The sequence below is a fragment of the Pteropus alecto genome, unplaced genomic scaffold (assembly GCF_000325575.1).
Source record: "Pteropus alecto unplaced genomic scaffold, ASM32557v1 scaffold76, whole genome shotgun sequence".
NCBI classification, from domain to species: Eukaryota; Metazoa; Chordata; class Mammalia; order Chiroptera; family Pteropodidae; genus Pteropus; species Pteropus alecto.
Window position 1 is genome coordinate 3295635 of NW_006443138.1, and position 12510 is coordinate 3308144.

General features: G+C 36.3%; 1 pseudogene; it reads right to left on the bottom strand.

The window, feature by feature from the left end:
• Positions 1 to 1643: 1643 nt before the first annotated feature.
• On the bottom strand, positions 1644 to 1762 carry LOC112472318 (annotated as a pseudogene).
• Positions 1763 to 12510: the final 10748 nt, after the last annotated feature.

The window sequence follows — 12510 nt, forward strand, 5'->3', positions numbered from 1 at the left end:
ACCTAAGTCCCATTGTCAGTTCAACTGTGATCATGGACACATCATTTAACTTCTCCAAGACTCAGTTTCCCATCTGTGAAGTGGCAGTAATTACAGAGCTCTTAGGTGAAGCCGAGATAATCACATGAGAAAGTGCCATGAGCATTTTGAACACAATGGCCCAAGATACATCTAGCTATTATTATTATCCTCCTGTTTTTAATTTCTCCGTGGAGACATGCAGCTATTAACTGAACTACCACTCAATGACACAGTGAAGCTTTATCTTTAAGATTTTTAAAGAGCTTTGAAGATCAAAAGATGCTAAGAGGTTTCTTCATAGGAGTTCAGATCTGGTCCCAGCTTTATAACTATTTGTTTTAAATAGTGGAGGGGGGTGGTGATTGTATTCCAGTGAAGTCACGAAAAACAGTGATCTTATGCTTCTTTTAAAATTTTTTATTATAAAACTTAACACGAGAATAAATTGTATGATGAATCCCAATATATCCATCACTAACATTCAACAGTAGATTCCATTCTCTTTTTCTTTTACTCAAGTAATTCCCAGATATCATGTCCTTTCATCCATACAGACTTCAAAATATATTTCTAAAAATATGAACATAAAAAACAATGCCATCATTGTTACTTAATTACTTTGTCCTACAATTACCTATAATAATTGCAAAATAACAATACCAATATAACACTATTGCAGTTTAAGATTACTTGGTAATTATTTTACACTTAGAATATATACACTAAAAGACATATAGTCAAAACATTATTTTAAAGATATTCAGAACAATTATTTTCTTTGTGTGTCTCTGATATTAAATATTTAGTTTCATATTTTAATGTGTTTTTAATTTGTAAGGATTGCTTTTCCCACTTTGGATTAAACTTAGATTTTAATTACATAAACATTCACACAATTTCAAAGCCAAAACTATAGGCCAAGAAATGTTTACATAAGTTATGCTTCTATTCTGTTTCCCCAATTTGTTCCCTCCACTCCCCAGAATAATTCTTCTTATTCCTAAGATTATCCTTCTGTTGCTTGTTTAAAAAATATTTTCCAAATACATTGAGTACTATAAATACTTTCTGCACTATTCTTTTTTAATGATTTATCCTAGAGATCATTCTAGATCAGTTCATTGCAATTGCTCTCATTTCTTTTCATGGCTACATAGTATTCCATTTACTCAATTGCCCAATTGATGGCTATTTGGGTTATTACTATTTTTTAAATTGTTATAAACAATGGTACACTCATAACCTTGACCATGAGATATTATATTTTTGCCAGTATGTTTTAAAAATTATTTATCACAGAGGAAATGCATGTGTAATTTTGCTAGATATTGCTAGATTATCCTCCCTGGAGTTGGACCACCTCACATTCAAACAACCATATGCAAGAATGCCTGTTTCTCTACAACCTCGATGTCAGAGTTGTCTAACTTTTGGATTTTTGCCCATTTGATAAAAAACAATGGTATCTTATAGTTTTAATTTGCATCTTGTGTGTGTGTTTAAGGGCTATTTTCATTTATTTTTCTACGAACTATCTGATTTTATCTTTTGCTCATTTTTCTTTTGGGTTATTGCTCTTTTATTTTTTTTTTATTTTTTATTTTTTATTTATTTATTTTTTACCCCTACAGCTCCTGGTCTTCCTAGGTGGTCTCCCATCCAAGTACTAACCAGGCCCAACCCTCCTTAGCTTCCGAGATCGGATGAGATTGGGCATGTTCAGGGTGGCATGGCCATAGACAGTTATTGCTCTTCGTGAAGTTTAGGAGCACTTTATGGATTATGGATATTTGCTGTTTGTGACAAAATTTGCAAATACCTTTTCCTAGTTTGTTTATTACCTTTACTCTCATTTTAAAAATCAAGAGATATTTATGTATAGTAGAATTCATCCTTTTTAGAGCACAGTTCAAGGAGTTTTGACAAATGTATACAATTGTGTAATCCACTATGACTGCAATCAAGATTTAGAACAGTTCCTGTCCTTTGCCTTTCATTCTGCCTATTGTATTCTATTTTGCCATGATTTTGTACTTTTTTTTAGCTACTGCAGCCATGGCTTAATGTAAACAGATTCTTTCAACAAGTATATCATAATTCTTTTCTGTGTTTTAAACAAACAGTTTTATATAGCCTGAATGTACATTCTACCTGGGGAGGTAAAAACACATAACTAATAAAATATTTTTTTATCTGTGAAAGGAACTTCTAAATTTAGAAGTTAAAAGTTTAGAATTTCCTATACCAAAACTGTGTAGAATTGCTCTTTTTCATTTGAGGGGTTGTGGGGCAAGCAGTAGGCTGAAGAAGCAAAAAAGAATGTGGCAGTCTCTAAAAGCCTTTTAGTACTTTTGCTGTTTTCAATATTTTACCACCCAAAAATATGCCACTTTGGCATAAGGATTATTTTGAGCTGAAGGTAACTGAGGAAGAGCTGACTCAGGAAAAGCTCTAAAACCAGAGTATATAAATTTCCCTTTTATAAAGGAAATTTACTTTTTTAAAGGAAAATTTTATTTGTAGAGGTGTCCTCCTTTCCTGTGCCAGAAAGACAAGAATGACTCTGGAGACAGCTCATCCCCTGAGGTGACTTGAGTCTGCTTAACAAACCTTACAACCCTTATTTACCATGTTTCCTAATCACCTTCCCAAAACCCATTCCCAAAGTCCAAAACTCCCTTCTCCCCACTTTGATAAAATGACCTATTTGCTTTTTTTGAACTTTCACTCCTTTTCTATGAAACTCCTATGTGTATGTATTAAGCCCTTTTCTCCTGGTAATTTGTCTTTTGCCAGATAAATTTGTAGGGTCCCAGATACTGGATCTAAGAAGGTAGAAGGACAAGTATTTTTCCTCCCCTATATTACCTATTTCATTTGAATTTTTTAAGTTTCGTAAGAGATTGAATTGTGCTTGATTGTTTTCGACAACAGTAGTTAGTGATAATGAATTTCAGGGATTTGGAGTAATGTTTCCTAATGTCCAACCAGCACCCATGCGCTAGTCCCTCACAAAACCACAGGAAGTTTCACAAGAGATGGTCAAGCTTGTTTGTCTGCTCCTCTCAGTTGTGTTACAACATAGCCTCCCACCCCCCAACACTCTTTTCTTCATGTCATATCCTGCATGCTAGTTCCCAAATTTCTGGCAGATAAAGGCTTATCTCCTTAGCTTATGTTCTAACAACACCTTGGCCCTCATCTCTTTGGTCAGCTTTTCTTCCCAACTTCAAGTGTTTGATTCAGCACGCAAATAGGCAATGGTTAAGTTTTTGCCAGTGAACTTTCCTCTCCTCCCTGAACTTCCTATTCTCTTCCTCTCGGCTTCTCTGCTTTACAACTCACCAACTCTCTTCACATTTTCTGCTCTTTGGTTTATATTTTGACATGTTCTTTATAGGTTTGTTAATTGCCTAGTCACAGTCTGTCCTTATTATGTAATTGTTCCATAGGGTTTGTTTTCTCACCAACTATATTAAAAGCTTTTGGAGGGCAGGGGACCTATCTGATACTTCTTTTATCCCTTTACCCAGTTTCCATGGTGCTGTGCACACAGTGAGATCTCAATTAGTACTTAATGTAACTAAAGACTGGAGGTTGCAAAGCACCAAAGGAGAGCAAGGGAGCTTGAACTCTCCTCCAGAAATCTCTCCAAGGGCAATTCTTCTCTTCTTTGATATGGATAATTTATGCAGCTCAGTTTAAGCTGCCCCTAGGACCTTCTCCATAGAAGTTCTGAAGCCACCATTAGGTTTCTATTGTATTTATCAAGAAAAATCCTCATATGAGGAATATAAAACTGAAAGCAACAAATGAATAAGACAAATAAAAACTCATAGACACAGACAACAGTTTAGTGGTTACCAGAGGGAAATGGGGGAGAGAGAGGTAGAAAAGGGTAAAGGAGGTCAAATACATGGTGACAGAAGGAGATCTGACTCATGGCGAACACACAGTGCAATATATAGATGGTGTATTATAGAACTGTATACTTGAAACCTATATAATTTTATTAACCAGCATCACCCCAATAAATTTAATTAAAAGAAAAAAGAAAGAAAAATCCAAATCTCTCTGGAATGCCTTTCCTGGACAAGAAGGCATTTCTCTTTATCTAAAGCTGTCAGCTTAAGAAAAGATTTCAGTGTCAGATACCCTGGGCTCTGAGTACAGGTACTAAATATTGATAAACAATCATCAGATCTCTGCTTTGTGTTTGTGGTTCTCCATTCCTCCCTCCACTTCTCAGTCTCCCGAGATTATTTAAATCTCAAGCAAAAATTTGCAGAAAAATGGCCTTTGATTCTTCACAGATTACAGAATGAACATGTCTGCATGGGGACACAGCTTGATAAGGGGGCCTGGTAGTGGATAGTGACCCTGCACTCAGAGGGCAGCATTAATCTTCTAGTCATAACTCTGCTTTAGGGGTCCCTGCAAGAGATAACCTGATGTGAATGGGCCATAATAATGGTGACTGCTTTATGGCAAAATGAGTGTAGGTTCTCCCTACTCCTATGCAAAATAAGGAATCGAGAGCTAAAAGCTCTTAGCAGAAGCGTGGGTGTCGAGCGGAGAATGGATTTAAATTAGTCAGAAGGGACTGACCAGAATAAATATTGGAAAGTTCAATGTCCTGGTCAATTAAATAAAAACAAACTTCCCCAGTTTAAAAACTTCAAATACCAACTATATCTCATACAAATATACTTTATCATAATGCATTTCAAGTCAATTCACTGCATATCATTTCTGACTGTTGGAAACCTGTTTCTCTGAGGCAGTCTGACTCTACTCTCACCCTAGATTGGTTAAGCTTAAAAGGCAGCATAGTACAATGGTTAGGAGGGTGAATTTAGGAACTAAGCAAGCTTCACTATGAGAGAGCTGCAATGGTTATTCCATGCTTCTCCATCAGCGGAAAATAAGGATTGTCGCCAGGATTAAGTGAGTTAATACAGACCAAGCACTCAGAATAGTACCTGCCGCATAGTAAGAGCTCAATAAATGTTCAATGGATTTATTTTATTATTTTCCTTTTCTGAGGTATCCTCTTTAGGAATAATACATTGGAAATTAAAAAGCACAATACCAGTTACTTCAGCTTTTTTTTTTTTCTATAGGATTTCTTTCACTGGCCATGAATAAACTAGTACTTTAATGAAGGCAAACAAAGTGTGCTTACTCGGTAAAATTTCCAACTATTTGAGGAACAACTCACCTAATTAAGCTTTAGTTTCAGATGCCCTTTGGAAGTCTTGTATCTTTGCCAAAATGATTCAATGTTTTGTTTTGTTTTGTTTTTCACTCATTTGAGGGAAGCTAGAATCTCTACCGGTTTTCTTCACCATGTATACATTCATCTTTTTAGCTTGTCTTATAATATGAATTTTTAACTGACCTATATGCAATTAATAGTAAATGGAAATTACCAAAGAACATCCTAGACTTGAGCAGTTTTGTGTGGTGTTGAATTTTTAAAATTTAGGAGGCTATCACTTAAATAAAACTTGTATTATTTTCGGTTTCTCAATCTAAAACTGATTTTTGCTCTGAATATTTTTGCTTGTTTCCTGTTTAGATTTTCATTAAAAAATCATAAATTTTTAGACATAGAAATGCTAAGGTTTTTTCTCTCTTGTTTTCACAATCTTCTCTTACTTCTGCTGTAACCACCTCAAAGTGCCTGAAGGGTCATATTAGATTTTTATCCATCTAGGCCTTAATGAAACTATTCTAGTAGTTATTGCCATTTTAAAAACAATATTTTCCACAAATCATAAGTTAGAGAGTCTGTCTTACTATTATGACTTAAGTTTTCAAATATTTTAGGGCTGAGGTCTCCTACTCTCATTCCGTAAGCTATGAATGAAGTTTCTTGTAGTGTTAAAATGTAATTATTTAAAAAATTACAGTTATTTTCTACCTTTTAATTTCCTTTTAATTTTATAAAACTAAGAACTATTCTAGGCATACAAAAATACAGAGAACACAATTTAAAAAATCTGTTTCCAATACTCAGATAAAATACACATTAACATTTTGCCATATTTGCTTTAGTCTTTTTCTTTTTTAAAAAATAAAATGCTACACCTACAGTTAGAGATTGCTCCCCATTCTCCGTCTTCCCTTCATTGTCCCAAATTAGGGATATAGCCTTCCCATCTCTTTTATTTCTTCATCCTTTAAAGGAGACAAGTAATTATCACTTGATGAGAGTTAGTGTTAATGTCAAGGGCTTTGAGGGTCTGAGAAAAAAGGTAACATGATTACGAATCATGATAAAGGACATTTTCATCAGATATGTGCTTTCCCTTGGCCAGTTCTTATCAGAATAATGAGGAAATGCAGAAGCTTCAGATGAAATCTACTTGGGCACAGACACCAAACTATATTCATGGAATTCTCACACTGCATAGTATCTTTTGCATGAACTATTTTGGCTCATTCCAGTAGGTCTGAGATATGTTGGATTGACAAATCTAGCGATGAGAAAGATGATTTGTGTTTCTCCTCATCTTGTTCTATACACCTGGGTAACCCGCAGGCTCACAGGGAACATATCATTTTCGTGGGTACAGAGGATGTGCCCAAACATGGAAATATTATACTTACATGTAATCATACAATTTATTTGATTTAATCCCTATGAGAACTCTTCAAGGTAAGTACTATTATCCCCCATTTTCCAGATGTGGAATGAGGCTTAATCAGATGAGACAACGTGCTGTGGGTCACACATCTTAGACTGCATTTCAACATCAGCAGTCTGATTTCCAAGCTCATGTACTTAACCACCAAATACACTGACTCCACTTATTATATTGTCTATTTCTGTTATTGTCGTGAACAAAATGGAAGTAACCAGAGTGATAGTCAGTATAGTAGTGTAGCTACCCCACTGCCTCTAAGGACAGCCCAGAAGTAACCAATTTCCACCATCTTCGAGTTGGAGTGTTATAGAATTTTTTCAGAGAAATTTTATCTCATTTTTTTTTTTTTTCTTCTAAAGCCATCTTGGCGAAAGTTATGTTTGTTTAAATGTGAGAGAATGCCTTTTCTGAATTATTTTCAGGGGAACTATTTAGTTATAATTTTGAAAATCTCGTCTCTGATCCTGTGTCTCTATTGATTCTATTCAATGTTGATGGAAGAGAACAGAACCTGGCAGAAATACGATGAGAAGGACTTTTCCAACAGAAAATAAACAAACAAATAAATAATGGGAATATCTCAGTTAGGATGATATGGGCTTACTGAACTGGCTTACACAATAAAGAAAATATATTATCGTCACATAAGAAAGAGTCCTAATTAGGGCTACTCCAAAGTCAGTTATTTCAGGACCAATGCCAGTTCTTTGCATTATTATGCATTGCCATTTTTAGCCTGTCAGTTTTGTCCATAAAATGGCTACAGAATTCCTAGATACCACGTTCAGGCATGACAAGGTCTAGGGGAAGAAGAGACAGTCTTTTTTTGTGAGTCTCTTTTCAAGATGGGGAAATTTTTCCCAAAAGCCACCCAGCAGACTCTGTCTTAGGTCTCAATGACTCAGTGGCCAGGTCTGTGACACCTGTTCACGTCTTAGTGGCAAGGGGCATGGGACCACCATAACCCTCTGAGTCTCGGGCCTTTCTGCTGGGGTTGGACCTACTTCCCTGAGAGGGGAGGATTCCTGAACAAAGTTCTTGTTTGGTTAACAAGGAAGTGGGTAATGGATGTTGAGTATGTAATGTGGCCTAATATTTGGGGCAAGAAAGACTAAAACTTGCTTGGTCCTATTCTATGCCAAAGGCTTTATATGGATTTTCTTGCTTAATCCTTATAGTAAACTAATAAGGGTAAAATGGGGACACTGTTATTCCCATCTTAACTCACGATATATGTGAGGCACAGAGAAGATGATTAAATTGTTAAAGTTCACACAAAAATAAGTGACAGCGTTATTCAAATTCAGATCTGCCTGACCTCCAAGGCCATTTTTTCCCCCATATGACATGGGTATCAAAGTAACAGTTGTCTGTCACATGACCTTTTAAAATAAATCTTTCTGACAAATTATCTTAGTTCCTAGCACATCTTAAGGATATTACCTATGATTATAGTTACACAGATGTAATCATAGTATGTATGCTGTTTTATGACCTGCTTTAAAAAATACTTGCCAATTGCATGAGTAAAAAACATATCTCGTTTTCATTTGCTAGATTTTCATAAGCCTTAATAGTCTATTCTATAGTCAGCAACCAAAGGGGTCCTTTAAAAATGTAAGTCAAATTATGTCATTCTTCTATTCCAAATTTCCAGCGGTTTCTCACCTCAGAGCAAAATCCAAAATCAAAGTCCCTATAATTGCTTTTTAGGCATTATAGAAACAGTAACTTCTCTGTACCTATTACTTTTCCGATAGCAATTCCTACTACTCTTTTCCATTCATCCATTTCAGACACACTGGCTTCTTTGCATTTGCTGTCTTCTCTGCCTGAAATGCTTCCCCAAGGATATCTGGCCAGCTCCTTTACCACCAAGGCATCTTTCCTGAAAAGTGACCTTCTCAGTGACAGCTTCAATAACCAATCTATTTAAAACATTCTTTATCTTTCTTCCACGATTTATATGAGTATTTATTACCTTCTCATGTACTATATAATTCCCTTATTCATTTTGCCTGTCTTCCCCCAACTCACACTAAAATACATACTCTACTAGAACAAGGATTTTTGTCTGTTCTGTCCAATGATGTATCCTTTGTGCTGAGATCAGTGTCTGGCAGATAGTATGTGCTCAATAGCTATTTGTTGACTGAGTGAATCTTTTAATGTATAAACGACTGATAACTTATTTATATTTCTCCTTTTAGGAACTGATTGTCATGTCCTTTGATTACTTTTCTAGGTGTTCAAAGTTTTTATTCATTTTATAAACTCTTTATATTTAAGAATATCAATTATATGGCAAATATTTCCCCCATTTTTTTTACCTTTTACCATTGTATATGTGTTAAAATATTCAAACTTTTACATAATCAAATCTAGAAATATTTCCCTTTGTGATATTGTGTTTTATTAGGACATGTTGACAAAAGGAAAATTTTACTTCAGAATAAATGTATTTAAAGGGTGAGCAGCACCTAATTTTTTCTGCATTTATTATATTTGAGTTTCTATTTGTATATATATATATAGTACTTAAAGAATCTGAATGAAGATTTAAACTTTTTGATATATAATCACATTTATACAATTATTTTTCTCCTGTGAGGTTTATCTGTTGAGCAAGAAGGGTAAACCATTCCTAAAGCCTCTCTTTTACATTAAGTTAAGGAAAATAATTTGATGTTCAGGATGATTAAACTTACAAAACATTTGTGTTTATAATATTTACATAAATTTATTAAGTTTTAAATACATTTTCAATTTAAATAAAAGGTTACTAGGCTATAAATCTAAATCATTAGGCTCTTGTGTCACTGGAACATTTATGATAATAGAATTCACTTATAAATTCTATTCTGTGTTTGACAATAAGTCTTTTCAAAACTGAACTTGGTTGCATACATTTATTTATTCCACCCCTTCCTTGAATTTTAAATGTTAAAAATGTCTAGTTGCTTAATGTGACATTTTGAATTTTTACAGACAAATACTAATTTCATGAACCAAATTTTAAACTCATAATATTTTAAAATCAAGAAAACCATCCGAAAAATATAAACATATGATTATGATGTTGCTTTAGGAAACAGAATGCCTATTCTTCTTTCCTTCGGTTTTTGCTTTTTGTTTAAAAGCACTGCTTCTACTTCATTAGTCAATTGTGCCTTTTCGTTATTACTAATTCTGATGGTGTGCTGACAGGTATAAAAATTAATTAATTAATTAGTCAATTAATTAATTAATGTAACTTAAAAATAATACCATGAAAAAATCCTTTTTATGGTATGATGGATCATAAAGCACTTTAATGTACTTTTCCTTCTAATATTTTTCTTCAAGATATTCAAAAACTTTAAAGTAATTTTTTCTGAGTGGGATTATTTTCCTATTTCCATATACAATAAAACAAGTTATTTAAATTCTTTAACCTATGCATTAAATTGGAGTATTCAATAGAGATTATGGTAATAAAAATGGAAACCAAATAACAAAAATCTATCATGAAATAAGTAAATCATCTTATCCCCTTACATTAGTTTATGTGCATGGTACATGTAGGGATCAGCTTAGGGCAAAACAATATGGAGTTAGAATTTCTGGTTTCTAATTATTTGGAGCTGCATGGCTAGTGTGGGGGAGGAAAAATAATTTTCCTCTGACCCTTCTAAGTTGTTCTGGCTGGACTAATAATCAAATTAACATAAGATAGATTAACAAGAGAAAATGACCAAATTTATTACACATGTTCATACAGAGGTTTCATAAGAATAGGGGACCCCAAGACAAATCAGGCTGTTTATATGCCATCTTGAGCTAAGGAGAAGGAGAGTTATGGGGAGGAAAAATCATTTTCCTCTGACCCTCCTAAGTTCTTCTGGCTGGACTAATAATCAAATTAACATAAGATAGATTAACAAGAGAAAATGACCAAATTTATTACACATGTTCATACAGAGGTTTCATAAGAATAGGGGACCCCAAGACAAATCAGGCTGTTTATATGCCATCTTGAGCTAAGGAGAAGGAGAGTTATGGTTTGGAACTTTAAAGGGGAGAAAGGTAATTCACATGGAGATGGAAAAGTAAATGTTTGGTAAAATAGTGTTTGCTAGGCCATCTTTAACAATGAGAAAGAGAGAGGACTTTGGTCAAAGCGGCCTTCCTATGGTCCTCCCCATCTATCACACCTAATTCATATTGCCTATAGTTATCTATGATAATAGCTCCTTTCCTGGAGCCGACCCTCTATCTAAATACTTTAGGCATGGGATTATTTAGAGGGATGGTCTAAGGTTTTTCTTGAGTCATTTTAAAAAACAACCAGCTTAAAATAATATCTAAAAAAAGGCTTATTTGAGATGGCAGACTTTGCTTCCCCTCACTGGGAAAAAGGCTTGTATGTTGCAGGATCTTTAAAATGGGCTGCAACTGCAAGGCCTGCCTGATAGAGTTGTGAATCATTTGGGGTTAAGACACAAGTTTACAAGCTGGATATGTGAATAAGCCTGAAGGAAGGGAGAGCAGGCTTGCAAGACTGCTTTCTGCTGGGGATAGGATGATTCATGAGCCAGTTCCCTCCTTCCCATCATCTCTCATCTAGCTCTTCCTCCCACTAGTCCACCAATGACCATGGCTGACCAGGGACCACGCAGAGGACCTAGAAGGGCATCTGAAGGACTTCAGAACAGAATGGGCCCAGCCCCACCACCTACAGTTACCTTTCTCTTTTTAAGCCTCATCTGCACTAGGTGTAAAATGAGCATGAAATAATGCTATCTACCTTATAGAGTTGTTTTGAGGATTAGAGATAATGCAAGAAGGTTTAGCTACAATGGGTGAAAAGTTTGTTTCCTAATCCCTCTCTTCCCCTCCTAATGAAACCTCTCCCGAAGTCCGCTCACCATAGCAGCGCTGAATGAAGCGTCAAAACTATCTCAGTCAGGATCTCCGTAAGGAAATTAGTGTGATTTAAATAAATTCAATAACAGTAAGGTGAAAGTGACTGGTACTTATAGGTGGCTTGGAGGGAAAATTTGCATTTTAAAAGCGATTTACCTGACTGGAAGGATTTCAGAAAACACGGACCTCCCCCCTCTTTTTTCGTAGGAGAATGGACTTCCCCGAATCCTTTCCTCAATCACCGAAACCATGCCTTGTCGGTTAAAAGCGGATTGTGGGAGGGGGCATTTAAAAATCACATTTAATTAATAAGTATTCGAACTACAGAACTAGCTCACTCCCCTTTGCACCAAGTGGCCTCTAAGATCATAACGACCTTGGTTGTCCTTATCTGGGAATGAACCCTCGCTAGAGAGAAGGGCGACAGGAAAAGACCGAAGCTCAACTGAATTAACAGGATGTTTTCATTTGAATAAACTCAACCCAGTTGTTACCTCCCCACTACTCTCCGCTAACTTTTAAGTTAACCCTCCTGGAGGGGCGAGCTGCCCCGGTTCTGCACCGGGCAAAACCGCTACAGAACGCCCGAGGATCTGGGGGCCCCTTGGCCGGGCACTCTCCACTGCCACCCACTGGACCCCGGGTGGGGGCGAACAGTGTGGTGACAGCGGAGAAAGTTCCCTGCTGTGCTCTGGCCCTCCCCAAAACTCGAGCTCGCAGAGCGGGGGGGAGGGTGGACTGATCAGTTTCCGGGAGGTTGGGGGAGCGACTCCGAACACAGATCCACCAGACGCAGTCATCGAACCGGGTTTCCACCGTTCTGCAGCAGCTGTAGGGGAAGACCAGCGCGCCGGGGGAGGCGGGTAGCCTGCCCCCACCTGCGGCTCACGGGGGCGTGTCGCGAGCCTCACCCGGAGGGGCACGCGAGGCG